The sequence below is a fragment of the Gymnodraco acuticeps genome, unplaced genomic scaffold (genome assembly GCF_902827175.1).
Source record: "Gymnodraco acuticeps unplaced genomic scaffold, fGymAcu1.1, whole genome shotgun sequence".
In the NCBI taxonomy this organism is placed as follows: Eukaryota; Metazoa; Chordata; class Actinopteri; order Perciformes; family Bathydraconidae; genus Gymnodraco; species Gymnodraco acuticeps.
This window is the reverse complement of record NW_022990368.1, coordinates 1,766,379-1,792,325: the sequence shown is the minus strand read 5'-3', so window position 1 is coordinate 1,792,325 and position 25,947 is coordinate 1,766,379. Positions and strand designations below refer to the sequence as shown.

Sequence of the window (25,947 nt, the reverse complement as noted above, 5' to 3'; positions counted from 1 at the left end):
TTTTTGGCGTGAGAATAGTTTGGGCAGCGTGAGAGCGTGAGAGCGTGAGATTGAGAGTGAAAGCGTGTGTCACATGCCAGATGCGTGAGAGTTGGCAACCCTAAACCCATGTTAGCCGGTGCGGACCGGCAAAAGGTAGCTCCTCTTAGCCGTCCCCCGGCAACTCCCGAGCAGTAGGGAGACTGGGTGACTGTTCAGAAGGGGCATAACGCGAAACTCGCAGGTCCCCACCAACCCGTTCACGTATCTAACAGATATTCCCCACTCAGCGAGACAACCACTGAGAAGCCAACTCTGGTTATTGGTAGCTCTATTATGAGACACGTGCATTTAGAGACCGAAGCCTCCACAGTCACATGCATTCCGGGGGCCAGAGCGGGCGACGTTGAGGCGCATCTTAAACTGCTGGCTAAAAATAAACGTAAATACAGTAGGATTGTTATTCACGTCGGTGGTAATGATGTTCGTTTACGCCAATCAGAATGCACCAAACTTAATGTGGAGTTGGTGTGTAGTTATGCTAAAACAATGTCGGACACCGTAATCTTCTCTGGTCCCCTCCCCAATCTGATCAATGATGACATGTATAGCCGCATGTCATCATTTCAGCGCTGGTTGTCTTGGTGGTGCCCAGCAAACAATGTGGGCTTCGTAAATAATTGGACAGCCTTCTGGGGAAAACCTGGTCTGATTAAGAGAGACGGCATTCATCCTACTTTGGAAGGTGCACATCTCATTTAGGCAAACATTTCAGGGCTTTGTGGACTTAATCCATGACAAACTGGAGTTGAGACCAGGAGGCGGAGTCGCAGTCTTACACGCTTCTCTGCGCTCTCTCCTAGGCAGTCATCCATAGGAATCCCGAACCCAATAAAATACCCAATATGAACGGTGTGTGTGTCTGCCCAAGGACAATTTAAGGTAAAACCTAATAGAGGTGTCATACATAATAACCTAATAAAAGTAAATGTAACAACTACTACAGTGCAACAAAACAGGAATATTAAATGTGGTCTCTTAAACATAAGATCTCTAGCATCTAAAGCAATATTGGTAAATGATTTAATATCAGATTATAATATTGATATATGCTGTCTCACAGAAACTTGGTTGAGAAATGAAGAATATGTCAGCATAAATGAGGCCACTCCACCCAGCCATATCAACACTCATATTGCCCGAGGCACGGGCCGAGGAGGTGGAGTTGCAGCAATCTTTGACTCAAGTTTACTTATCAATACTAAACCAAAATTAAATTAAACTTCCTTTGAAAGCCTCGTTTTTAGTCTTACGCATCCGACCTGGAAAACTTTGCAGCCAATCTTATTTGTTACAGTGTACCGTGCACCAGGTCCTTATTCAGAATTCTTATCAGAATTCTCTGAGTTTTTATCAACTTTGGTACTTAAAACAGATAAAGTAATTATCGTAGGTGACTTTAATATTCATGTTGACGATGATAAAAATAGCCTTACTGTTGCATTTAACTCTATATTAGATTCTGTTACAGCTGTGTGATTACTTAAAAAACAATGATTTATTTGAAGATTTTCAGTCTGGCTTTAGAACACATCATAGCACAGAGACAGCTCTGGTTAAAGTCACAAATGACATTCTAATAGCCTCAGACAAGGGACTTGTCCCTATTTTTGTTTTGCTCGATCTCAGTGCTGCATTTGATACTATCGACCATGATATCCTATTGGAAAGACTAGAGCACTTAGTTGGCATACAGGGAACTGCTTTAGGCTGGTTTAGGTCCTATCTATCTGAACGCTCTCAGTTTGTACGTGTTAACGATGAATCTTCCACGCAAACCAAAGTTAGCCATGGAGTGCCACAGGGTTCAGTGCTCGGACCTATTTTGTTCACATTATATATGCTTCCGTTAGACAATATTATAAGGAATCATTCTGTAAACTTTCATTGTTATGCGGATGATACTCAACTATATTTATCAATCAAGCCTGATGAAATTAATCATCTAAATAAAATTCAAGACTGCCTTAAGGACTTAAAAACGTGGATGACCTTACATTTTTTGATGTTAAACACGACCAAAACTGAAGTTATTGTACTTGGCCCGAAGAATCTACGAAACAAATTATCTAAAGATATACTAACTATGGATGGCATTAATTTGGCCTCCAGTGAGACTGTAAGGAATCTTGGTGTTATATTTGATCAGGATTTATCCTTTAACGCCCACATAAAATCAATTTCAAGGACCGCCTACTTCCATCTACGTAACATTGCAAAAATCAGGCATATCTTGCCTCAAAACGATGCAGAGAAACTAGTCCATGCATTTGTTACCTCAAGGCTGGATTATTGTAACTCCTTATTATCAGGGTGTACTAAGAAGTCAGTCAAGTCGCTTCAGCTGATTCAAAATGCTGCAGCTCGTGTACTAACCAGAGTTAGGAAAAGGGACCACATTACTCCTGTTCTGGCTGCCTTACACTGGCTCCCTATAGAACACAGGATAGAATTTAAAACTCTTCTTCTCGCCTACAAAGCCCTTAATGGGCAGGCACCATCTTACCTTAATAACTCATTATACCCTACTGTCCTACTAGGGCATTGCGTTCCAAGAATGCACGGTTGTTGGTTGTTCCTAGAGTCTCTAAAAGTACAATGGGAGCCAGAGCCTTTTCTTATCAAGCTCCACATTTGTGAAATCAGCTTCCAGTTTGTGTTCGGACGGCAGACACCCTATCCGTTTTTAAGAGTGCGCTTAAGACCTTCCTTTTTGATAAAGCTTATAGTTAGGGCTGATTAGATTCAGCCCCTAGTTTTGCTGATATAGGCTTAGTTTGTCGGGGAACATCTTACTTCTTCCTTCTCTCTGTCTATACCTGTGTACTCTCATGTTCCGATTAACCCAGCTTCCCCACATTTCTTTCTTTTTGGTGTCTATATATGCCGGGATCCGGAGACATGGATGATCCTGCGGTCCTGTGTCCTGGATCGCGAGCCCTGGATCTTGAGTCGTGGCTGTGGTCCTGGATCATAGGTCCTGGATGGATATCCTTGTGGATTCATCTTCCTATTATACACACATGCATTTCCAAACATTTGGACTACCTATGTTGCAAATGTATTATCTTTTCAATGTACATACGGCATCTATTGCACGTCTGTCCGTCCTGGGAGGGGGATCCCTCCTCTGTTGCTCTCCCTGAGGTTTCTCCCATTTTTCCCTTTAAACTGTGAGTTTTCTCCAGAAGTTTTTCCTTGCACGATGTGAGGGTCTAAGGACAGAGGGTGTCGTATTGTCATACTGATATTCTGTACAAACTGTGAAGTCCACTGAGACAAATGTAACATTTGTGATATTGGGCTATATAAATAAACATTGATTGATTGATTGATTGATTGATTGATAAGCTGTGATGCTTACTACCTTGGGGTAAACATTTATGAACTTGCTCTTATTTTCTCCCAAAACTGAGACAAAAATGCTTGTGCAAGTCACATTAAGATTGTGTTCCCACAAGTGGATACAGCTGGCAAAATTGTGGGGCAGCTTAATCCTAAGTAGGCATAAGTATCCAACCATACAGTACATTACTGTACAAACATCAAGCAACTGGCTACACACTATGAATTTTTTAAAAGGCTGCAAATGACTATGAACAGCTGCCAGTAAGCATCATGCTGAAAGCTATATCGAAGTACTGCTTTTTTCCTGTCTTCCATCCATTACAAAGTTAGTTTCCTTCATGCAAGGAAGCTGTTTAAAAGGCTACTTTACTGATGGACTGATAGCCATTGTACAATAAGAATGACAAGGAAAGCGGGATGCCGCCCCTCAGCGTTTCTTTTTAACGCTGGACTCAGAACTCAGAGTTGATCTCGCAGCCAAACCAACAGGAACAGCTTGAGTCCTTACATAGTTTTTTTTTACTGTAGCTTTACCCGGGTGACTACTCTCAATGTTGTAATTCAAAGGTCACTGCTTTTAAAACACTGACCAAGCAGGAATGGTATGTGAGTAATGCTACCATTGCGCTGACCTTGAGAGAGGGAGAAACATATTTTTGCATACACTCGCTGGGGACACAGCCACAACAGTGTGCAGTTGTTGTATGGGAGGAATACAGTTTATCATTTTGAACCTGGCATATTCCTAATAGTGCTGACGGCGTGTGAGCTGCACATTACACATACTTGATGTGATCACGGCATATGTTGCCAACATGTTGCTTTGGACATGTTGTAAGGGGGTACAGTGGATACAGTCATACCTCTCTTAGCTATCTCATCTTCCTCCTCCTCCTCCTCATCCTCCTCCGTCTTCGTGACTCTGATTAGGTCTCGTTTTTCTCTCTCACTTTTGGCTATTTCTATCTCCCTAGTATCTTTGTTTCTGTCTTCTGTTTACATCTCTTTTTATCCCTCTGTCTCTCCGTCTCTCTTCCTCTCTGGCTGTGGGTTCCTATGGTGACAGGTCTCCGGTGCATTCCGTTCTGTTGCTATGGTTACTGACCTACAGTTGAAATCCTGCTCTCTGATCTTTGTGTCCTGTCATTAATGTAGAGTGTGTCTGTTATTAATTTAGAGCAGTGGTTCTCAACTGGTGGGTCGCAAACCAAAAGTGGGTCACGGACCCATTTCGAGTGGGTCGCAGATGTGTGAGTGAAGAAAAAAAAAATATATATTTTTTTTTAATTTGGAAAAAAGTAAAACTTTTATTTTGAAGGCCCGATTTTCTAACGCTGTGCATGCAGTAGGCGTTGGACTGGAAGTACTGGAGACCATAAACGGTTTTGAAAACTTCTGTCACGTAGTGATCATCTTCTCAATAAAACATCTTTGCTGATGTTTTTTCGAGTCTTCTGGCCAATCAAAATAAAGATTGTTGCCGGAAGTCTCCACAGAGAATAACTTTGCGGTAGAACTATTCTTTATACATCCATGTGTGCAACTTCAGATAAAAATGAACACATAATGAAATATGACCCACGGTTTGATGATTGACAGGTCACAGAACAATGGGAGCTATCTACCCTTACCCACAATTTAAAGTAATTCACACAGACTCTCTCCTCTTTGCTCTTCTCTCTGTGTGGAGCAGCAAGTTCAGCTTCAGAACAAAGTGAAAAACAAACAATGGCATAACATATTATTAATATGTCGGGTAGTAATACATGTATTTATTTTCTTCTCAGAGTGGACCAGAATGCGTAGTTTATATGTTAGTATTTCTAAAAATCTCCTGGGGGACAATCCCCCCAGACCCCCCTTCTGGGGTTAGATTTTCAGCATATGTGCCTTTTTATGTTATTCTTTCACACACAGTGACGTCACGAGCTACCCACAATGCAACACGCGCCATATATATATATAAATACGCCATTTTCATGGAGGTGCAAATATCCTGGAGGTGCAAATATAAACAGCTAGCTAACGTAGCCAGGCAGAGCGCACTAGGTTTTTTTTCTGAATTAATGACCGAAGAAATCGCTGCATGTCTTCGGATTACATCTCTGGACTTGTGGGGTGTGCTCTAGGTCGTTAACAGCGTAAACTAGAGCTGTGTGGGTTGTCAGATTGCCCTTACAGACAGCCTGCAGATGTATGGAAAAACGAGCCTCGAAAGTTGCCTTTGTCGATTTTGGCTGCATCTACGTCTAATTTCTGGAAACACCAGGTGAATACCCCACTTGTCACAATAATATTATCATGCCATTGCATATATGTGGTATTTTAGAGTTGACTAGATATTGATTAAGGCAATAGACTATGATATTCAGTACAGGAAGCTTAGCAACACCTAGACGGTGTACGGCTAAACCCTTGGCCTGCTTGCACCTCGCGTAAAACCGCAGATACCGGAAGTACGGTGTCGCACTCGGCCCAATACCCGTATGTGTGTGTGAAAGAATACAGTTCAGCTTTTATACCATCATCTCATTAAACCTTGTTTAAAAGCATACTTTAGTTCTGTGAAGGGATATAAGGGATATATGCACTGTACTTCACTTAAATTAATAATATATGCTGAAAGGCGTAAATATATTACAGCACGATTTTTTGTTGAATAGATTTGAGTGGTTCAAGATTTCGGGTCGCGATTTATTGACAAAGGAAAAAGTGGGTCCCGAGGCCTGACCAGTTGAGAACCACTGATTTAGATTGTGTGTGAGTGTGAGTGTGAGTGTGAGTGTGAGTGTGAGTGTGAGTGTGTGTGTGTGTGTGTGTGTGTGTGTGTGGTGTGTGTGTGTGTGTGTGTGTGTGTGTGTGTGTGTGTGTGTGTGTGTGTGTGTGTGTGTGTGTGTGTGTGTGTGTGTGTGTGTGTGTGTGTGTGTGTGTGTGTGTGTGTGTGTAGGGTTGCCAACTTTGGGTACCTGGCTGGAGTGAGATTTAGATATCATGGGTTTAATTACACATATGTGCACTAAATGACTGCTTTCGTGTCAGTAGCGGGACCTTAGCATATATATAGGATATATACAATATATACAAATACACAATATTGGACACAGACTATAAAGGGCACACAGTTTCATTCACTAATGAAAGTCAAACGCATGTTTGTTTCCACTGTTTTATTGTGTGCATAGGCCTGTCGCGATAAGCAATTCATTGACTTATCGTACGATAAATAAAAATGAACTCGATAACTTTTTTGACCTCGATACTTTCCCATTTACATGAGGATGTGACTAGCAGTTTGAAAGGATGTACTTGAACTATTATTATATATTATCATTATGTCAGTGGTCTAAAATGGTCATACAACGGTGCCGACAATATTATCGTTTATCGCAATAATTTCCGGGAAAATGTATCCAACAAAATTAATTATCGTGAGAGGCCTATACATGAAACACACACACAAACAAATCTACAGACTTATTACAAACAGCCAAATATATGAATTAACGCACTCTCACTCTCATATACTCTTGGACTCTATTTTGGCCTAGTAGAACAATAAGCAGCAGACTTTTACTTTTTATAATTTCTACTGGATCTTAGATCTGTGCATGCGCAATACGGGTCGGGGATTGACCAACCGGCTCCCACTGCTCTGCTGTCTGTTAACGTTGTTAAGAGTGGTGGGGGTGAGGAGGGAGCGGATTGACAGCTTGAGCAGCTGTCTACTCAACATTGTAAATAACCAACCAAAAACGATCGCCGGTTCATCTTGTTTTTGGCGTGAGAATAGTTTGGGCAGCGTGAGAGCGTGAGATTGAGAGTGAAAGCGTGTGTCACACGCCAGATGCGTGAGAGTTGGCAACCCTGCAGTGTGTGTGTTTGACTTGTACACAGTATCTAAAGTTACATAGCAGTAAATAATGTAATGTAATTCACAATTACAGCGAGTTTTAATGTCTGTCTGCTCTTTGGTTCTGGGCAGATAGTGTACGGTTGGGTTTTGAAGGCTTTTTGGCTGAACAATGTGGGAAATAAGGTTGACGACAGCAGTAGGACTGACACAAAACAATAAAAGTTACAGGCTGAAAACCCAAAACCAAAAACCGAAAGACTTTGTAGAACTAAGTTGTGTGATCATTTTGTGTTGGTCACTCCCAGCAACCTCTCTCAAATTACAAACACAAATGTTACCCAATGCCAGTGGCGAGCCGTCAGGGCCCTCTAGGCCCTCTGTGAGGGCCTAAGATATTCTAAAAAATAATATTTGAAAACATTAAAAAAAAACATTTTTAAAAAAATATTTCTTAAAATATTTTTTTGTTGTTACATTTTTCATTAGTTTTACCAAAATAACTTGATTTAATTGTATTTAAAATAATATTTCCAAAGAAATAAATCCTTCGAATCTGCCTGTTCAGTTTCTGTTGGAATGTGAAGGGTTAAATGCCGTCTCTACGAGTTATGTGAAGACGGGAGAGCTTGTTGGTCCCTCTCTACATTCACAGAGGGCCCGCTATAGTAACTCAACGAGAGAGTAATGTCAAATGACAGTACAATTGACCAATCATATCTTCCCTCTAAATGGGCGGGCTTTATTTTCGCGGACTTTATGACAAGTTCCGCCCGCTGTGAGGTCTATGCAAGTGGTGCAGTGACGCGTCCTAAAACCCGAAAGTAAACTGCGCTCGGATTCCCTCGACAGAAAGCAGTGGGATTTCTCCATAGGGTTTTGGAAAATAGCTCGAAATAAGGTCTGTGGAAAACGAACCTGTTAGATAAATGCACGTTGTGTTCAGCCGGATAATATCCACATGTCTACCCTACTTTTACTATTTTTGAATCATAAATCTAATCGATAGATTTATGATCGATAGATTTATGATTAGCATAAGTTCGTTCATGATTGCTCACCTCAGTGATAGTGATGACATCGTTGCGAAATTATTAACCGAGTCATTTTCAAGATTGAGTTACAATGATAAACTGGAGTGGCAAAGGATCAGCTGAATGACCCGCCATCAAGTGCTTCATCCAAAAGGACAGGAGGATGGACTTTGTGTTTCAGTGATTTCAACCTTCCTAAATTCTCCCACACCACTCCGCTCCTCCGCTCCCTTCACTGGCTTCCGGTAACTGCTAGAATCCACTTCAAGACACTGGTACTTGCTTACCATGCTGCGAATGGATCTGGCCCTTCCTACATCCAGGACATGGTTAAAACCGTACACCCCAGCGCGTGCACTACGCTCTGCATCAGCCAAAACGACTCGTTGCGCCCTCGCTGCGAGGGGGACCCAAGTTCCCATCGGCGAAAACACGTGGGTTTGCTGTCCTGGCTCCAAGATGGTGGAATGAGCTCCCCATTGACATCAGGACGGCAGATAGCTTGCACATCTTCCGGCGCAAACTGAAAACTCATCTCTTTCGACTCCACTTCGAGCGTTAGAACTATTAACGAAGCACTTTTATACTAATAAAGGACTGGCTTACCTAAAGCCAGTTGAGTAGCACTTGAAATGTTTGGCTCTATGAAACCTGATGTACTTATATGATTCTGTTTTCTTCAAGGTTGTGTCTTCCTGGTCGAATGTACTTATTGTAAGTCGCTTTGGATAAAAGCGTCAGCTAAATGCAATGTAATGTAATGTAATGATTTGATCATCAAAGGTAGGTAAGTCATTTTCAATGCGGGCCGCGGTGCCGACTTAATTCATTTGTAATCGCTACTTGGCTGTGGGTGCCCTGTCATGATAGGTGTTTATATAAATGATGTTGTTTTGTGTGGTAGAGGGTCGCTGTCATTGATGCGTTTTGCACCCCGGACCACTGTTTTTATATTCCGCTGAAGTCTACGTTGAGACGCAATATCTCTTCTTTTTTTTCGAGGGAAGGGGGGGTCAGAGGGCCTAGGTATAAAAGTCACGGCTCGCCACTGCCCAATGCTTATATATAAATGCCTGAGCACAGTAAGTGTAAACCTTGGACTCAGCTGAAGCTTGGACGTGTAGATGACTTGCATCACATCATCACAAAAAAAATGTCTAGCGCTTCCTAACACCCAGTAGCAAGAACTGAGCTTTGGTGAATGGACTGTGTACTTTAGAAATGATTCCACTTTACACTCTTCAGTGTACAACAAGAGAATGCTAATACACAGCTAATTAGCATCAACAACACTACTAACTGGAGGCCTGACTATCAAGTAAAGCAAGAGCTGTCCTCTCTGGAAAGCTAATATTGAAAAGCATAAGAATAAACGATTGACCGGAAATGCATTTTCCGAATATACTGTATGGTAGGAAGAGCCAGGCAGAGTGAACATCTAGAACTTGTCACAAGAAAACTCCTCCAAAGTATTTTGAGTAAAGCCAGAGTCCTGTTGGCCACTGCCCTTTACTGAAATACAATTGGGACTATTTATTCATGTATTTCACTACACTAGAAATGCACTACAAGTCTTATTTTCATCTTTAATCAATTTAATTATATTTTAGCATATTTTTATCTTCAATTTATTTCAGGCTACTCCTTGCCTTTTTATGTGTTTTTATATTGCCTTGTTTCCTTTTCATAATGGCTCTTCTTAATGCCTGCAAAGGGCTGAGAACTGCTTTGTTGTTGAAAGGAGCTATAAAAAGAAACTTGAATTGCAAATAAATACAGAATTGCAACGAATGCTGTTATGGAATCCAGACATCTTATAAATAATCGTTTCAAAGTTAACAACTTGATTTCTACAGTGTTTAAGATGAACCTCTGAATCAGGGCTCACACCTTTACAGGAAGGTCCCTTGAAAGCCTTATTCTGCATACCCTTCCTATATATGCACACAGGCATGTCTTCACAGAGCACAGGGTTGGCAGCGATGAAACTCCCCTGGTGAAATTTCGAATTCAGTGCCTTGTTCAAGGGCACTTTAGAATTGTTTTGCGATCAGACACCTTTCATTGCAGAATAAATCGTCCTTTCACCAACTTTTCTTCAGAAGGGAGAGAGCACAGGGCTAGTTGTCACCTCCTGTTTTGTGATTCAGCGCCTTGTTCAAGGGCATCAGCCAGCCACCAACCTACAGTATACTGTAACACAGAGACCTGTTAAGCCTGGTCATTGAACTAGCAGCGTTTTTACTTAACCTGTACGTCCAGTGTTACTCTATGTATCCAAGTGTGTAATCCTGCATTAAAAGCACAAGTTATTCAGGTCACAGAGCACCCAATATCTTCAGAAAGCTGAGTAGGGATAGTGATCAAATATTAAGGGCTTAAATACAAGGGCCAGGAAATAATTTTCAAATTTCATGGCAGAATAATAAATCAGCTGAAGTCAGGAAGTGCACAACATGTTTTGGGTCTTTCGAATGTTTTGGATTGTGCTAAATGTATTTGTATGCATATACAGACATTATTTAGTTGTAGGACTTTACTGTACCCTCTCCATGCGCTTATGGACATTGTATAATATGAGTGAAGCTTGAAGAACATATACTCAATGGTCCGTAAACTGAAACGTCTTGGTTTCTTCTATTTGCAAGGTCAAAATAACCTTAAGCCCCAAGGTCCCTGTCGGCGGGGACCCTGTTTTTTTTTTTTTCCGACACTGTGTCTCAGGCAGCCGCGTAGCTGTGGGTGGGCCCACCCACATGCATGTCTGGCCCACCCACAGCCAATCAGCGTGTCACAGCGATTTTGACGTTCCTGACTGCTCTCGCGCTCTTTCTCAGCCAGCAGCTAGCGCAACTGTACAGTACCAAGTTGATTGCAAAATGGCGAAACAAACTAGTTTGTTTACATTTCTAAAACGAGTTCGCACAGAGGATTCTGCTGAACTACAGGCGTCTACCTCCGAATCCATCCAGACACCGACTGCAGCTGCCGCTGCTGCTCACAGTGATTCTTCCCAGCAAGCGCCAGAGTCAGCATTCGAGATGGCTAACGTTATCACAACTCATCCTCCACTCCCTTCCTCCACTGCAGCTGCTCTCGAAGAACCTACAACATCGACCTCAGCCTCCACTCCACCTGGTTTCAAAGAACCTACAGCATTGACCTCAGCCTCAGGTGGAACAGACTTAAAGTTAGCAGCACCATCAGACTTGTCAGGTATAGATGAGCCCCCGACACAGCCCAAACACAAGGTGTTCCCAGCCACCACTTTTTTGTCAGGCAAAAGTAGGAGTTTTTCCGCCCAGTGCTATGACCGATTTCATTAGATTGAATACAGCACATCCAGAGATGCAGTGTTTTGTAAGGCATGTCGCCATTTCCTTGAAGTGACAGGCGAAGATCGATTCGTAAAATATGGATTTAAGGACTGGAAGCATATTTCTCAGTTTTGTGTAAAACATGAGGCTAGCAAACAACATGTTTCAGCATTGGCAAAAGTAGAAGGCTATAAGCAATGCCACCAGTCAGGGAAGGGAAATATTATTAACCAGCTTAACAGGGATGCTGCTAATCGATCATTTATAGAACGAAATCGAGAACATATAAAAGTTGTGATAGACCTCGTTTTATTTTGCGCCAAGCAAGACATACCTTTGCGGGGGCACCGTGAAAATGCGGAGGCATTGAACAGGGGGAACTTTTTGGAGTTATTCAAATTAATTTGTACTTATGACCCCGACATAAAAATGCGCCTGAACGAACTACTGAAGAATTGTAAACTCATGAGCCCTGACATACAAAATGAGTTGTTGGAAATAGCTGCATCTCTACTCATCCGGAAAATAAAAGGTGAATTACATGATCAGCCGGATACATATTATGCTATTCTCGCAGATGAATGTAAAGACCTCTCCAAGAGAGAACTGGTGGCTGTCTGTGGTCGATACCTACACAAAGGAGTGTTGAAGGAGAGGGCTGTGGGTTTTGTAGAGACAGGGGACATGACTGCAAATGTAATATCAGAAAATATTTTACAAGTACTGGAGGCACTAGAGCTTGATCCCGCATTATGTGTTGGATTTAGTTTCGATGGAGCATCAGTAATGTCCGGCAAAAGAGGTGGGGTTCAAGTCATTCTGAAGCAAACGTTCCCCCACGCTGTTTATGTGCACTGTAACTCGCACCGTCTCAACCTTGTGCTTTGCGCAGCATCCAAGGCATCACCCAGCGTCGCAACCTTTTTTGATATTTTGAACTCCTTACATAGTTTAATGACTGGGTCACATAGACATGCAAAGTTTATAGAAATACAGAAACAGCTCCGCCCACATAAACCAGCGCTAGAGCTTGAGAGGGGCTTCGACACGCGATGGAGTTCCAGGTCTGGTTCAGTCAATAAGGTTTTGAGTCTTTTTGATGCAATATTAGAAACACTTGCCGAATTTTCTGAGAGCACTGGTCAGACGAAAATCGAGGCTGACTCTCTCTTACAACAAATCCAGAACAAGAAATTTGTATTTCATCTCGTAACATTTAAGATGTTGTTTGAAATGAGTGACTTCGCCACGAAGGGCCTGCAATCCGCCACTATATCTATAACAGATTGCATACATCTAATCGAGGGACTTAAGGAGAGCTTCACTGCATGCAGGGATAATTCCAAAAATGACTTGGACAAAGTAATGAAACTGACGGAGGATTTGATGTTGAAATACGACATTATGAACTGGGACGTCACTGCCTCCCGAAAGAGGAAGATGCCAGCCAGGTTGGGTGACTCTCATGTGGAATCGACAATGGGCAAAGCGACCGCTGTGAGGGACAACTCTGATTTAAGAAGATTATATAATGACATCTTGGACAGGCAGATAATGGAGCTAGACACTCGTTTCCAAGCAGACTCATATGGGCTGATGAAAGCCGCAGCGGCCTGCATGCCCAGTTCCGAGACATTTGGCGAGATGGCAGCAATCACCCAGTGCCCACTTTGGAATAACAGTGGAGGCTGCAGAACACACTGTTTTTGTTCAGCAGCTAAAGAGAAAGGAGGAAGATGGCAGGCTCTTTCCATCACTCATGGAAGTTAGCGACACCTGCCCAAGTGACATATTTCCAAATATGAATTGTCTGCTGAGGGCACTCGTTACTCTACCGATGACCACTTGCTCTGTGGAGAGACTATTTTCTACAGTCAATCGAATCAAGACAGACAGCAGGGCATCGATGGTGACTGGCCTTGTGAATAGTTTATCGCTCCTGTCATTTGAAAGAGAACTGGCCGAGTCTTTGCAGCATGACGAGATCATCTCAGTGTTCAATACCAAGCCCCGTCGTCTCCTGCTGTGATCATCAAAAAGGTAGGCTAATTCACATTTCACTAATTTGTAATTGTAATGAAGCCTAGCTATTTGGTGCGTCAATATAATATAATTGTTTATATTTTTTACTTTTTATTTGGGTGTTATTTGGATTTTTTATCCAGTCATGTGGATGCGGGATAAACCTGAAGCCACCGTTCCAGTCATGTGGATGACAACACCACTGCTATCATCGTAGCGATGAGCAGCCAGTTCCTCTTCATGAAGCGTTTGATGTCCATGCCTCGTCGTTGTCTTTTATCCATCAGTTCCATTTTGTTTATCTACTCTTCTCTCCTCCGTCTTCTATACGAAGACGCGCGATGGGGTCTCGCAGCAGACACAAAAGACTGTTGCATTTGCAACAACAGCGCAGCTGCAGTTGCAGACTATTGTGTGTGTGTGTGCGTGTGTGTTCTAGTCGCAGTATCGCCGCTCTGTATGATACCGATTCAAGGATGCCGTCGCTTCGCAGGCTATAGCGACTCCGTGTGTGCGACTGTCAAGGATAAACAACCTGAGGCCGCCGAGCCTGTGTATTCTGTGGCCGCCTAGCCAGTCATGTGGATGTCAGTTTTACACACATTCTGAGGCCGCCGTGCCTATGTTTTTGTTTTCACTGCTAGTTTATGCTTATGCTTATGTTTAATTAGTGCATTAAAAAATAAATAAAATCATTAATGAAGTTTGAGCTCAGACCCCATGCTTAATGAGTCTCCCCCTGGCCCACCTACATTTCTCCAGGCCCACCCACACAATAATTCCTGGCTACGCCACTGGTCTCAGGGGATCTTAATATTTAAGAACCTATTAATGTGTTATACCAGATTATCGGAAATAATCTCAGCTAAATGTAGCTCAGTGTAAATTCAATCAGGAAGACAATATCATCGGGTGTCACACGTTATCTCAATAAGCGATCAGGGGCGTCACGCCCCGGCTAGCCAATCATCGCACCTGCTAACCCCTTAAATCTGCTCTCCCCTCCCTGTCAGCTGTCATTTCAGGCGTCAACGCACAAGCAGCAGCAGGGCTTCGTTCCAGCTCCAGGCATTATTCATCAGCTCCGCAGTCTTGCGGATTAAGCTACAGGCGGCGTTCCCCAGTCGGCTAGCGGGTCCAGCCGGCCGCCCCGCAAACCCGGACGCGGGAGGAAAAGACAAGGAAATCGGGCTCCATGGAAGTTCCTCCAGCTTAATGGGAATGGCTACTTCACGCAAACAATTGACGCACGCCTTCAGTCTCTCGAGAAGGCATCACTGGCATCAGGGCCGCTTAATGCGGCGCTTCCGGCTTCACACGGAACAGGTCCTCATCGCATGCGGAGTTTTACCCATTCTGGCTTCAACCACAACCCCTCCTGCAGGCAGGCAGGGCTTAAGCTATATCCCATTGAAGCTACTTCCTCCTGCGCTCACTTTAAACAGGCGTCAGGGTAGCGCTGGCAAAAGGCAGTTGCAACAATTCACGAGATGTTCGTGTATTGTATGACATTGGGTCATGCAGAGTGAGATCGCTACCTATGTAGTCAGATTTGGGTCAATATTCTAGCGTGCAAAACAAGCTACTCACGAGCGGGAAATGTGCTTTTACACGCGCATGAAATGACCCTCGCATGCAGATTAAACAGGGTTTAATCTGCACAGAGACAGCCCTCTTGCTCCCTCGCGGGAGTGTTACGGCCTCTACACACGGCGGCGTGCGTTGCCGCTTCAATGCTTCTTCCCATTCACTTTGAATGGGGTGACGTCACGATTCGCCGAACTGCATTGTGGGAGCAAAGCGTAGCTTCTCTCGCGGTGCTCGCTGCAAAAGTAGAGCAATATTCTACTTTTGCCGCCTCGACGGAGGCGTCAGCCAATCAAATCCCGCGTATGCAAATCTGACAGTACAAGCGCTAGCCAATCAAACCGCGTGTATGTTGGGAGAGCCAGACCGCAGTTATTTCCCATATGTCAAAAAATGGAGGAGAAAATTATCGTGGCGGTAGGGAATCACCCGGTACTATATGACCAGTCCCTCTTTACATACAGGGATACAAACCGGAGGAGCCAGGCATGGGGGGAGGTGGCAGAGACAGTGGGTGAAACTGGTAGGTTTTCGCCTGTTTGGGGAGTTTATATCCAGTGTACTTCGTTTGAATGGACAGCTAGCAAGCATAGACAGTATATTTAGCCAGCATGGATGTAGCATGAGCTTTGCTTTGTATGTCCGGGACGGGACATTCATGTGATTGGTTATTGGTCGCGTTGCTCGCGTTGACTCCCCAAGCTCAAGACACGCCCACCGCCAAGCGGCAACGCACGCCGCCGTGTGTAGGCTCCGTTACGGCCAATGAAATCCCGTTTATGCAAATCTGCCAGTACAAGCGCTAGCCAATCAAACCGCGTGTATGCTGGGAGAGACTACGCAGGTCATTTCCTCATATTCCAAAAAATGGAGGGAAAATTCATTATAGCGGTAGTGAATCACCCGGTGCCGTATGATCAGTCTCTGTTCATCTACCGGGATACAAACCGGAGGAGCGAGGCATGGAGGGAGGTGGCAGAGACAGTGGATGAAACTGGTAGGTTTTCGCCTGTTTGGGGATTTTATATCCAGTTTACTTCGTTTTAACATTGCTATTGCTTTGTATGTCGGGGGCGGGAGATTGTGCCATGTGATTGGTTGTTGGTCGCAAAAAATCCCCAAGCTTCAGATACGCCCACCTCCAAGCGTCAACGCACGCTGCTATGTGGACGGGCCGTCAGCCTCACTCGCTCGCGGAGTCTGTCTACGCGCGCGTGAAAAGTTTCTGGCACTTTGGGGCGGAGCCACTGGACTTTGATTGACAGCTGCCAGGAAGCCCGGAGTTGCCAGGTTTGATAAATGCCTGAACTACCAAGAGCCGAGGAGTGACAGCTGCAAGATCAGTTGGACGAGATTGAATGGTAAATGTGTCCATAAAAAACTACGACAGAGAGTCATCCCCCCCGTTTCCTCGACTACGGTCTGGGAGCCGACAGGAAGTTTAACACTATGCATTGCTACCTTTAGTTCAGGGTTAAGGTGAGTTCCAGGCAGTGTTGGGCGTAACGTGTTACAGTATTCTTTCACACACAGTTACGTCACAAGCTACCCACAATGCAACACGCGCCATATATATATATATATATATATATATATATATATATAAATACGCCATTTTCCTGGAGGTGCTAATATCCTGGAAGTGCAAATATAAACAGCTAGCTAACGCAGCCAGGCAGAGCGCACTAGGTTTTTTTTCTGAATTAACGACCGAAGAAATCGCTGCATGTCTTCGGATTACATCTCTGGACTTGAGGGGTGTTTTTTAGGTCGTTACCAGCGTAAACTAGAGCTGTGTGGGTTGTCCGATTGCCCTTACAGACTGCCTGCAGATGTATGGAAAAACGACAGTGGCCTTCGTCGATTGTGGCTGCATCTACGTCTAATTTCTGGAAACACCAGGTGAATACCCCATTTGTCACAATAATATTATCATGCCATTGCATATATGTGGTATTTTAGAGTTGACTTGGCAATAGACTATGATATTCAGTACAGGAAGCTTAGCAACACCTAGACGGTGTACGGCTGCTTGCACCTCGCGTAAAACGGTGGATACCGGACGTAGGGTGTCGCGCTCGGCCCAATACCCGTATGTGTGTGTGAAAGAATGGAGTTTCAGTAACGTATTTCTTTGCGTACGAAGATCGTAATGCATTGCTAATGCAGTTCGGGTATTGTTATCTATGTTCGTTATTCTCGCGTCCAGGAGAGAGGCTTTAAAAAGTCGACTAAATGGAGTCTCTGAGAAGGTTCAAATGGTTACTTTAATTAAAAATATGGCGCGGTAATGTTACAAACAGGAGATTGTTCAGTCAGAAAAACAGCTGTGTCTGAGTGAAGGAAAGAGAGCGAGCTCCACCTCTCCAGCTGTTATATCTCCTCTGCTGGCTCCTCCCTGTGTGCCGGTCGGCACTGCTGGGGGCCGGCCCTCCACGTATTTAATGTCCGTTGTTACGCATATCAGAGGATACATACATTGTACATTCAATATATATCCAAACACGCCTTTTCTCCTCCTTAACTCTTTTCATGACTTTTCATTTAACACATTCTAAACGCTGTAATCAATACTCCAAAAAATACAGGAAATACTTCACGGCAGTTTGGTTTCCGGTCGTTCCGGATGTTGTCACATGCTACCCACATCTGTAAACAATAACGTATTCAAATAAACTGTACCTTCATTTAATATTCAACAATAATAATATCTCGACGTCTATAGTTGTAGTGTTGAAATCAGTAGGTTTCGGTGTGCAACACTCCGTGTCATATCGCTACTAAATTCACCTCTATAGTAATGGTATATTAGCCACATGCTAAATGCTAACCGGAGAAGAAGGATTTTCAGAATAAAAGCTTAACAACTGGTTGTGCACAAGAACTTCTGGTTTTTCAGTATAAAACAGCATTTAAACCTATGATTTAAACTGACGGTATGTTTAAGGTACTTTATGCCATTAAAAACATTGATTTTAATTTCTAACAGTATGACTTCCCATTACAATGCTCAGTAACTAATGCAGTTTCAAGCTTCATCACAGTGTTACCTGAAATGAATGGTGTTTCGTAGGGCTTCTTTTCCTCAATGACAAGTCGCTGCACATTCCTGTTTATGACACGACCAGATACTAAATAAATTAGGAATTCACTCCCAATATTAATTGAACGATTTATTGACTTAATGATCGTTTTTCTTTTTCTCCACTAGAATATTCCGTTTTTCGGTGCACCAACGGCTGGATCTGCGACAACAACATATTTTCGGCAGCACTGTCCAAATCCGTTCACAGTCTCTGATCCACTAAATCCTTACACATTACAGAGGTGAATTAGGTTCAAAGGTGTAATATCGCGTCTGCGTCATGACGTAATTGTTTACGTCGCCGTGTTTCTCCCTTACCGCTGTCAAACAACATGGAGGATCGTGTCAGGTAGTTTTCAATCATACGAAGCCAGATTCAATCAGAACTACTTCTTCAACCTATACTTTTCTAGAATGCCGTGTTGTATCGGTTATCACGTGGTTCAGCGGCATAAACGCCGCTGCAGCGAATTGTGCACCGGAGCTATTCCACTGTTAACTCACACGCAGCAGTCGTCGTTAAGCATTCACTGTCCGACTGTCATATAAGCAGCTATAAATATGTCCCATCTGTTAGCGATATGTTTCAGTATGAATTTACGACGTCGGCATCACAACAACGTCATTAAGGTTCTCTGGCATCCTACAGGTGATGTTGCAACCAAGCTAATCAGTCATCTTGACTACTGTCACTATCATTGCGGCATTAAACCGTTTCCTACACAATAACAGATTCTTAGTGCTGCCCGACTGCATAAATATTTCAAGGTGCGGTCGCGTTCTAGTCACTTTGTTCAAGCGCTACTGCTCGTTACAACTATATTCGCTTTAGCGTAGGCTACTAGCATGACTGGTATTGTTCAGGGCAATCTCGATGACAAGGTCAATGTTCCCCCTTTCTACGCACGGAGATAATGTAATCTTAATAGCGTGCAGGCAAGGCTGGCTCTTCAAAGCAGATATTAACGACGCGCTTTAAGTTCCCATCATCCGTTCAGCGGAACTCTTTCAGCCTTAAGCGGGAGTCAAGTAAGGAGAAACTACACGTGCACCGGCTATTCGGGTAAATAATATTAATAGTGTCTCTCCCCAGTTCAATCACCCACTGCCCAGGGAGATCCCCTCATGCATTGCTTTACGCCATCTAGTGTTCAAATACAACATTACTAACCTATAACCCCACTCAACTGGGAAAAGAGAAGAAGAAAGAAGAGAGAAGAAGAAACAAGAAGAGACTCCTCCAGGAGCACAGCGTGCCTAATCATGAGGAACTATAGGCCTAGTCACACACCTGGAGTGCCTAGGCATTACATCAAGCTCATGGTATTAATGTTCCTCTAACCAAACTGCGTGCATCCACATAAACGTCAAGGCGCATACAGCAAACATCTCCAACGACAATTGCTCTTCCTCACCGGGCAACCATACTTTGCATGCGGATAATCTACGGCACGCCATCATCTCCCGTTCTGGACGTGGCATCTGCCGGCCTCACGACGACCGCGGTTTCCCCGTCCCTTAAAGACGTGCACTGCACATCCTCCGTTTTGGGGGGGAATATCTGCATGAGATCATCCGCATAGCGGCCGCTCAGATTCCACTATCGCTTACACATTTATTATCACACTCTCTGGATCTAACACTAGCGTCCCTCATCACATTACTTAAGCAAGTTCTCATTAGATCCGGCTTATCACCCCAATTATCTCGGGGCATTCGTTCAGGATAGGCGCAGCTACCTCCACTGCTAATCAAGGCGTCTCATCCTCATCCCTGCAACAACTCGGACGATGGTCCTCCTCTGCCTTCACATCCTACATCCGCCCGGACATCAGTGCCGTGCTGGCTATCCAAAGGTCCCTCAAACACTAAAAATGGTAATTATGCCTATAACTGGTGGTGGTAACACGTCAGCATGTATACGTGTCAACTGTTCTCGTAACTATCAGGCTATGACTCCGGGTCTGCGTACGCTAATCCTGCAAGTGCAGGTTGCGGACGTGGGTCCGCGTCACGTTTAACCCTGCGAGTGCAGGTTGCGGACACAGGTCCGCATTAGGTTTAACCCTGCGAATGCAGGTTGCGGACATGGGTCTGCGTTAGGTTTAACCCTGCGAATGCAGATTGCGGCCAGTGGGTCTGCGTCATGTTAACCCTGCAGTGCAGGTTGCGGCCAGTGGGTCCGCGCATGTCTAACCCCGAAGCCCGGAAGCGATTCCGGCGCTCATCACGTCCCTATAGAGTTTCTTATCTTTTCTTAGAATCTGTGATATTGCAAACATCCTTTGTATTAAAGTCAAAGATCCTCTCTGTAAGTTGAGGTCACAGGTCAAAAGCTTCTCCCTCTTTCCTGTGGGGGAAGGTTTCCTGTCTCCATGCATTTTGCGAGACAAACAGATTATTGTCTCACATCTGCTATTGATTAGGTAAAACGCGGGCTTCTGTAGTTCCGCCTCTTCTCATGTTGGTGCGTGCTATGTCTTCTTTGTGGCAGAGATGGCTTGGTGGCTGCACAGGGATGTGTGAAACTAAGTAATATCCCCGGCTGTATTAAATATACTCTTAAATAAACTCTCAGTGTTTTGGCTAACGACGATCCAGACTCCTTCATTCCACCTCAACATTGCAACACAGAAGTTTTCTTCACACATGTTAATCTCTCATTTCATCCATAGATCTCCGCAGCCAGCCGCAAGGTAAGAATTGCTCACAGCTCCGTACTTCATACTTCACTTCTTTTGGGGGTTCATCAGAGCGGTTCTTTCCCTCCTGAATGATCATCCTGCAAACCCGGGGCCTAATCGCCAAAACATCATTACAGTTACTTGTTGTAATACGTCAATCACTATTCCCGCATATCATGTGTCCCGATAATAAACATATACTCATACATCACGTCTCTCCTGATTGAAATGTAGCTCAGCGTAAGTTCAATCAGGAAGACAATATCATCAGGTGTCACACGTTATCTCAATAAGCGATCAGGGGCGTCACGCCCCGGCTAGCCAATCATCGCACCTGCTAACCCCTTAAATCTGCTCTCCCCTCCCTGTCAGTTGTCATTTCAGGCGTCAACGCACAACCCTCCTCCACCCCTTCGCCTCCTGTCTCCTAATACAGGGCCAAGCTGAAACCTTCTCCCTTCAGATCGGACGAACTACTATCACCACCACCAGTGTCTAGACCCCGGGGGTTCATCAGAGCGGTTCTTTCCCTCCTGAATGATCATCCTGCAAACCCGGGGCCTAATCGCCAAAACATCATTACAGTTACTTGTTGTAATACGTCAATCACTATTCCCACATATGTGTCCCGATAATAAACATGTACTCATACATCACGTCTCTCCTGATTGAACTGACGATACAAACCATTTTTACCAAAACAAAACACAAGTCTCATAAGAAGCATCTAAATGACCCCTTAGCGAAAAATGCTAACGGACATTGGCACAGAACTCAAGATAAAAGTACCCTTATTACTTATCGTAGCTGCACATACAAGATATCCGATTAAAGCTGAGGTTCCACAGATTATTTAGGTATATAGTATCATCACTGAGTGATCCGAACTCGCGACAGGGAAGCAAACACAGACATCACAACACGTACCTTTACGGAGCTTGTCTCACCGTAGCTGTCAATCTGATCAAAATACGTGTTCAATGGCATTAAAACGAGAAAAAACGCGGCTGAATCGGTTAATCCATAGGTTTTTAACGTCTCTGTATAAAAAAATGATTTCATTTATAATCCATAATTCAATTTGTATGTAAAAATCGGAGAGCAAAAGTTAGCTGCTAATGGTAGCCACCAGAGTGGCTGCAGCTTCCGGTCTTGGCTATGCGCAGTGGCGTTTTTATATGTACAAAAGTGGTGGGGCACAAAAAACTTAGATGTCTATATATAAGCTTCTGCAGTGAGGTTCATGGCTGGTGAGGCTCTGACTCTTCAGGTTATATGACCTAAATCAAAATATCATATTATTTTCAAAAGCTTTTTTTGTCTGATGCTTCAATTAATTTTAAACAGACAGTTCAACAAAAGGATACCCAAAAAATGTAATTGTATCATTTAAATATTGAATTGTTCTCTCTTAGTAAGATCCCATTTTCAATCAAATTGCAGTCTTACCTTGACATGAAGATGAAGTCCATTTGCCTATCCTTCTGGACAAAAATCTCTATTACTTTTTTGTAAAAGTCCTCCTTATGTTCTTGTAGTTTCAAAAGTCTATCATAAATCTGATCTAATCAATAGATTTATGATTCGAAAATTATATAAAAGTAGGGTAGACATGTGGATATTATCCGGCTGAACAAAACGTGCATTTATCTAACAGGTTTGTTTCCCACAGATCTTATTTGGAGCTATTTTCTAAAATCCTATGGAGAAATATCATTGCTTTTTTGTGGAGGGAAGCCATGCGCAGTTTATTTCCAGGTTTTAGGACGCCTCACTGCAGCTCTCTCTCCTCCTCTTCACACACCACACTTTTCGCGGCACACGTACTTACAGCCAATCAGCTCTGAATTATGTGAGATGACGTATGGTGGGGATGTCAGCACAGTGCCCCTATGGTCATTATTTTGTTGCCACACACATGAAATAGGACAATACTCTGAGCATGCGCAGTGTAGTTTTTACAGTCACCATTGACTTAAACAGGGAGAGGGAGGGGCAGGATCGGGTTTTGTCCCACATGGCTCAAAACAGCTCAATAGGCACACACTGTAGACACTAATTAGAAGAACACAGACTAAAACAGCAATGTACAGACGAATCAGATGAATAAACATGATCTTAAAATATATTTTATATATTTTTTAATTTATCTTTTGCATTTTTTTGTAATCATTACTTTTAATACTTTCTGCTGACACTAGGTGGGGCTGTGCCCCACCTGCCCCTAATGACCAGTCGCCACTGGCTATGCGGCAGTCTAACACACACACATTACCAAATAAGGACTATGTGGGAGTTCCCCTCGATTCCATTGGCTCTGACGGTTAGAAAGAGATGTCACATGTCAAAATCCAGCAAGGGGGGCCAGAGAAATGAAAATCCACCCAAATGGCCCCAGAAGAGGGTTCTTTTAGCTAAATCTGTCTAAAAAGGTAAAATATCACTTGTTTTGCATCAATCTTGATACAGGGTACTTATTATATGTTGTACTTTGGATTCCTAAAGCTTTTAGTCTACTAACCCATCATCCAAGGTTAGTTTTCACTATAAGTACAAAATATATTTTGGACGGACACAATAATTTACAGTTCAGTCAGACAACTCACGTGTTCCTTTAACATGTTTATTAGAAGCATATAGTTGAGTTTGGCGACTAGGCTCGGGCATCATCACTCCATAGATATACATAGCACGATGAGTGATGATTAAATAACTAACCCCCGAGCCTACAGGTGGAAGCTGGGGTGGTGGTGGGGCAGGCAAGCAGCAGCAACGTAGAGGTAGCTACAGCAATAGCAGCAGCAAGCAATGCATGGAGAGAGATCTGGCAGGTTAAATAGAGCGGCATATTAAGGAGACTCTGTTTGGTTGGTTGTAGAGTGGCAAGGGGGCGTTATGTATGAATGCAGCATAAGTGCTCGAGTTGACTGCCTGAACTAGCTCGCAGGCTTCGCCCGATTTTAGTCAGACAACTCACATGTTCCTTTAACATGTTTATTAGAAGCATATAGTTGAGTTTGGCGACTAGGCTCGGGCATCATCACTCCATAGATATACATAGCACGATGAGTGATGATTAAATAACTAACCCCCAAAACTGCGTGGAGATTAGATACTATCCCCCAAAACTGCGTAGCCCGAGCCTGACGCTGGTGATGTAAGACTGATAAGTAGAGGGCCTGGCGAGCTGCCATGTGGCCATTCCCCCTAAGCACAGCAGCTTTAAGGTGAATATACTACTAAGTGAGACTGCTATGTGTAGGCCTGAGGAATAGCCCAGAGCCCATTCTTCCCTGAGCACAGCGGCTTTGAGAGGAATATACTACCTATATATGCTACCTAATGAAACTGCTATGTGAAGGCCCGGGAACAGCCCGAAAAGCCATTCCCCTTAAGCACCACGGCTTTGAGGGGAATATACTACCTAGAGAGACTGCTATGTGTAGGCCTGGAAGTGACCAGTGCCGACCCCCCTCCCAGCACCGCGGCTTTGAGGGGAATATACTACCTAGAGAGACTGCTATGTGTAGGCCTGGAAGTGACCAGTGCCTACCCCCCCGCCCAGCACCGCGGCTTTGAGGGGAATATACTACCTATCAAGACTGCTGTGTCTAGGTCTTTGTGGCAGCGACAATGAGCTTTCCCCCCCAAGCATGCAGCTATGAGGGGAATATACTATAATGAAATAAATATAATCTAACCCAGCAACCACCTGGTATGCAATAACAGAATTATATAGATATACATCTTTGAACGTTACTCATCATCGAGTAGTGCAAGAGCTCATGGTTGTTTGTGCTGAAAGGATCTCATTCATGTGAGGCATGATATAGCGCTGGTGGGCAGAAGATGACCGACGTCCCAGGATACTCAGGGTTGAGGTAGGCCGATATAGAGCTGCGGTTGTGGCTGTGCAGATTCTTAAACAGTGGGAATAGCGATCTGGGGGCAGGTCGCAGCTTAGGCAGAGATCACGCAGCTTGGAGGAGAACCCTCGTCGTTGGGTTTGCAGCCATCGAATAAACATGGGTGCCGACTAGGGGTGTAACGGTACACGTAACGGTACACGTACTGAAATTATTCGGTACGGGCCCTTCGGTTCGGTACAGGTGTGTACCGAACGAATATAACGTTAAACGTAAAAAATTGAGAACGTGAACAACTTTTTGGAAGTAATCTCAGGTGCTGCGTCGCAGCATTCAGAGCAATTTGCTCACATTGGGTTCAACGCGTCATAGAGCGAGCAAGTCATTTAATTGGATGAGAGGCATACATGAGAGCTGGTCAGAGGGATGCGTTCAAATGTAGTCAGTAATTTGAGGAACTATCGAAAATTAATGGCGAACGCAGATAAAGTTGAGCTCGAAAATCCTCCAGCATCATTGAAGTCTCCGGTTTGGGAACATTTTGGTTTCGCAGTTACGTACAAGGATGACGGACAAAGACAGGTGGACCGAACCAAAGCTGTTTGTCGGCATTGTTCAACTAAAATTGGTTACGCGGCTGGCAATACATCAAACTTGCACACTCTTGAAAAGGCATCACCCGAACGTGAATATCACCGATACCAAAAGAAAAAAGACTGAAGTGCAAACCCAACTCCCACTAGCATTTAAGCCTCCACCACTCGCAAAGAGTTCAGACCGAGCCAAAGCTATTACAAATGCCAAATATCCTTATGTTGCCATGTTAGCAAAGCGCTAGATGGCTGTATCTGCTACCTCTGTCCCTAGAGAGAGGGTGTTCTCCACAGCAGGAGACATTGTTAGTGCCAGCAGATCTGCCCTTTCGGCAAGCAATGTGGACAAGTTCATTTTTCTTTAAAAAAAACATGAAAATACAATGACAAGCAAGTCCTAATGTCAAACTGGCTGCTTAGGTGCTAGTACAGTTCAAATACAGATTATTTCAGTTCATCGAAATGCTGCACCTTAATGTTCATTTTATTATATTTTGTATTTATTTGAGTGAATATTCACAG

General features: G+C 43.7%; 1 protein-coding gene and 1 long non-coding RNA gene across 2 annotated transcripts in view; one reads left to right on the top strand and one right to left on the bottom strand.

Annotated features, from left to right (window-relative positions):
- Positions 1-25,947, bottom strand: part of LOC117551434 (CUB and sushi domain-containing protein 1-like) — a 142,056-nt gene that overhangs the window by 38,355 nt on the left and 77,754 nt on the right. The window lies entirely within an intron of this gene.
- On the top strand, positions 16,610-21,172 carry LOC117551439. The gene is made up of 2 exons (XR_004569788.1): positions 16,610-16,676; positions 20,958-21,172. It is a non-coding gene; the product is annotated as an uncharacterized LOC117551439 (long non-coding RNA).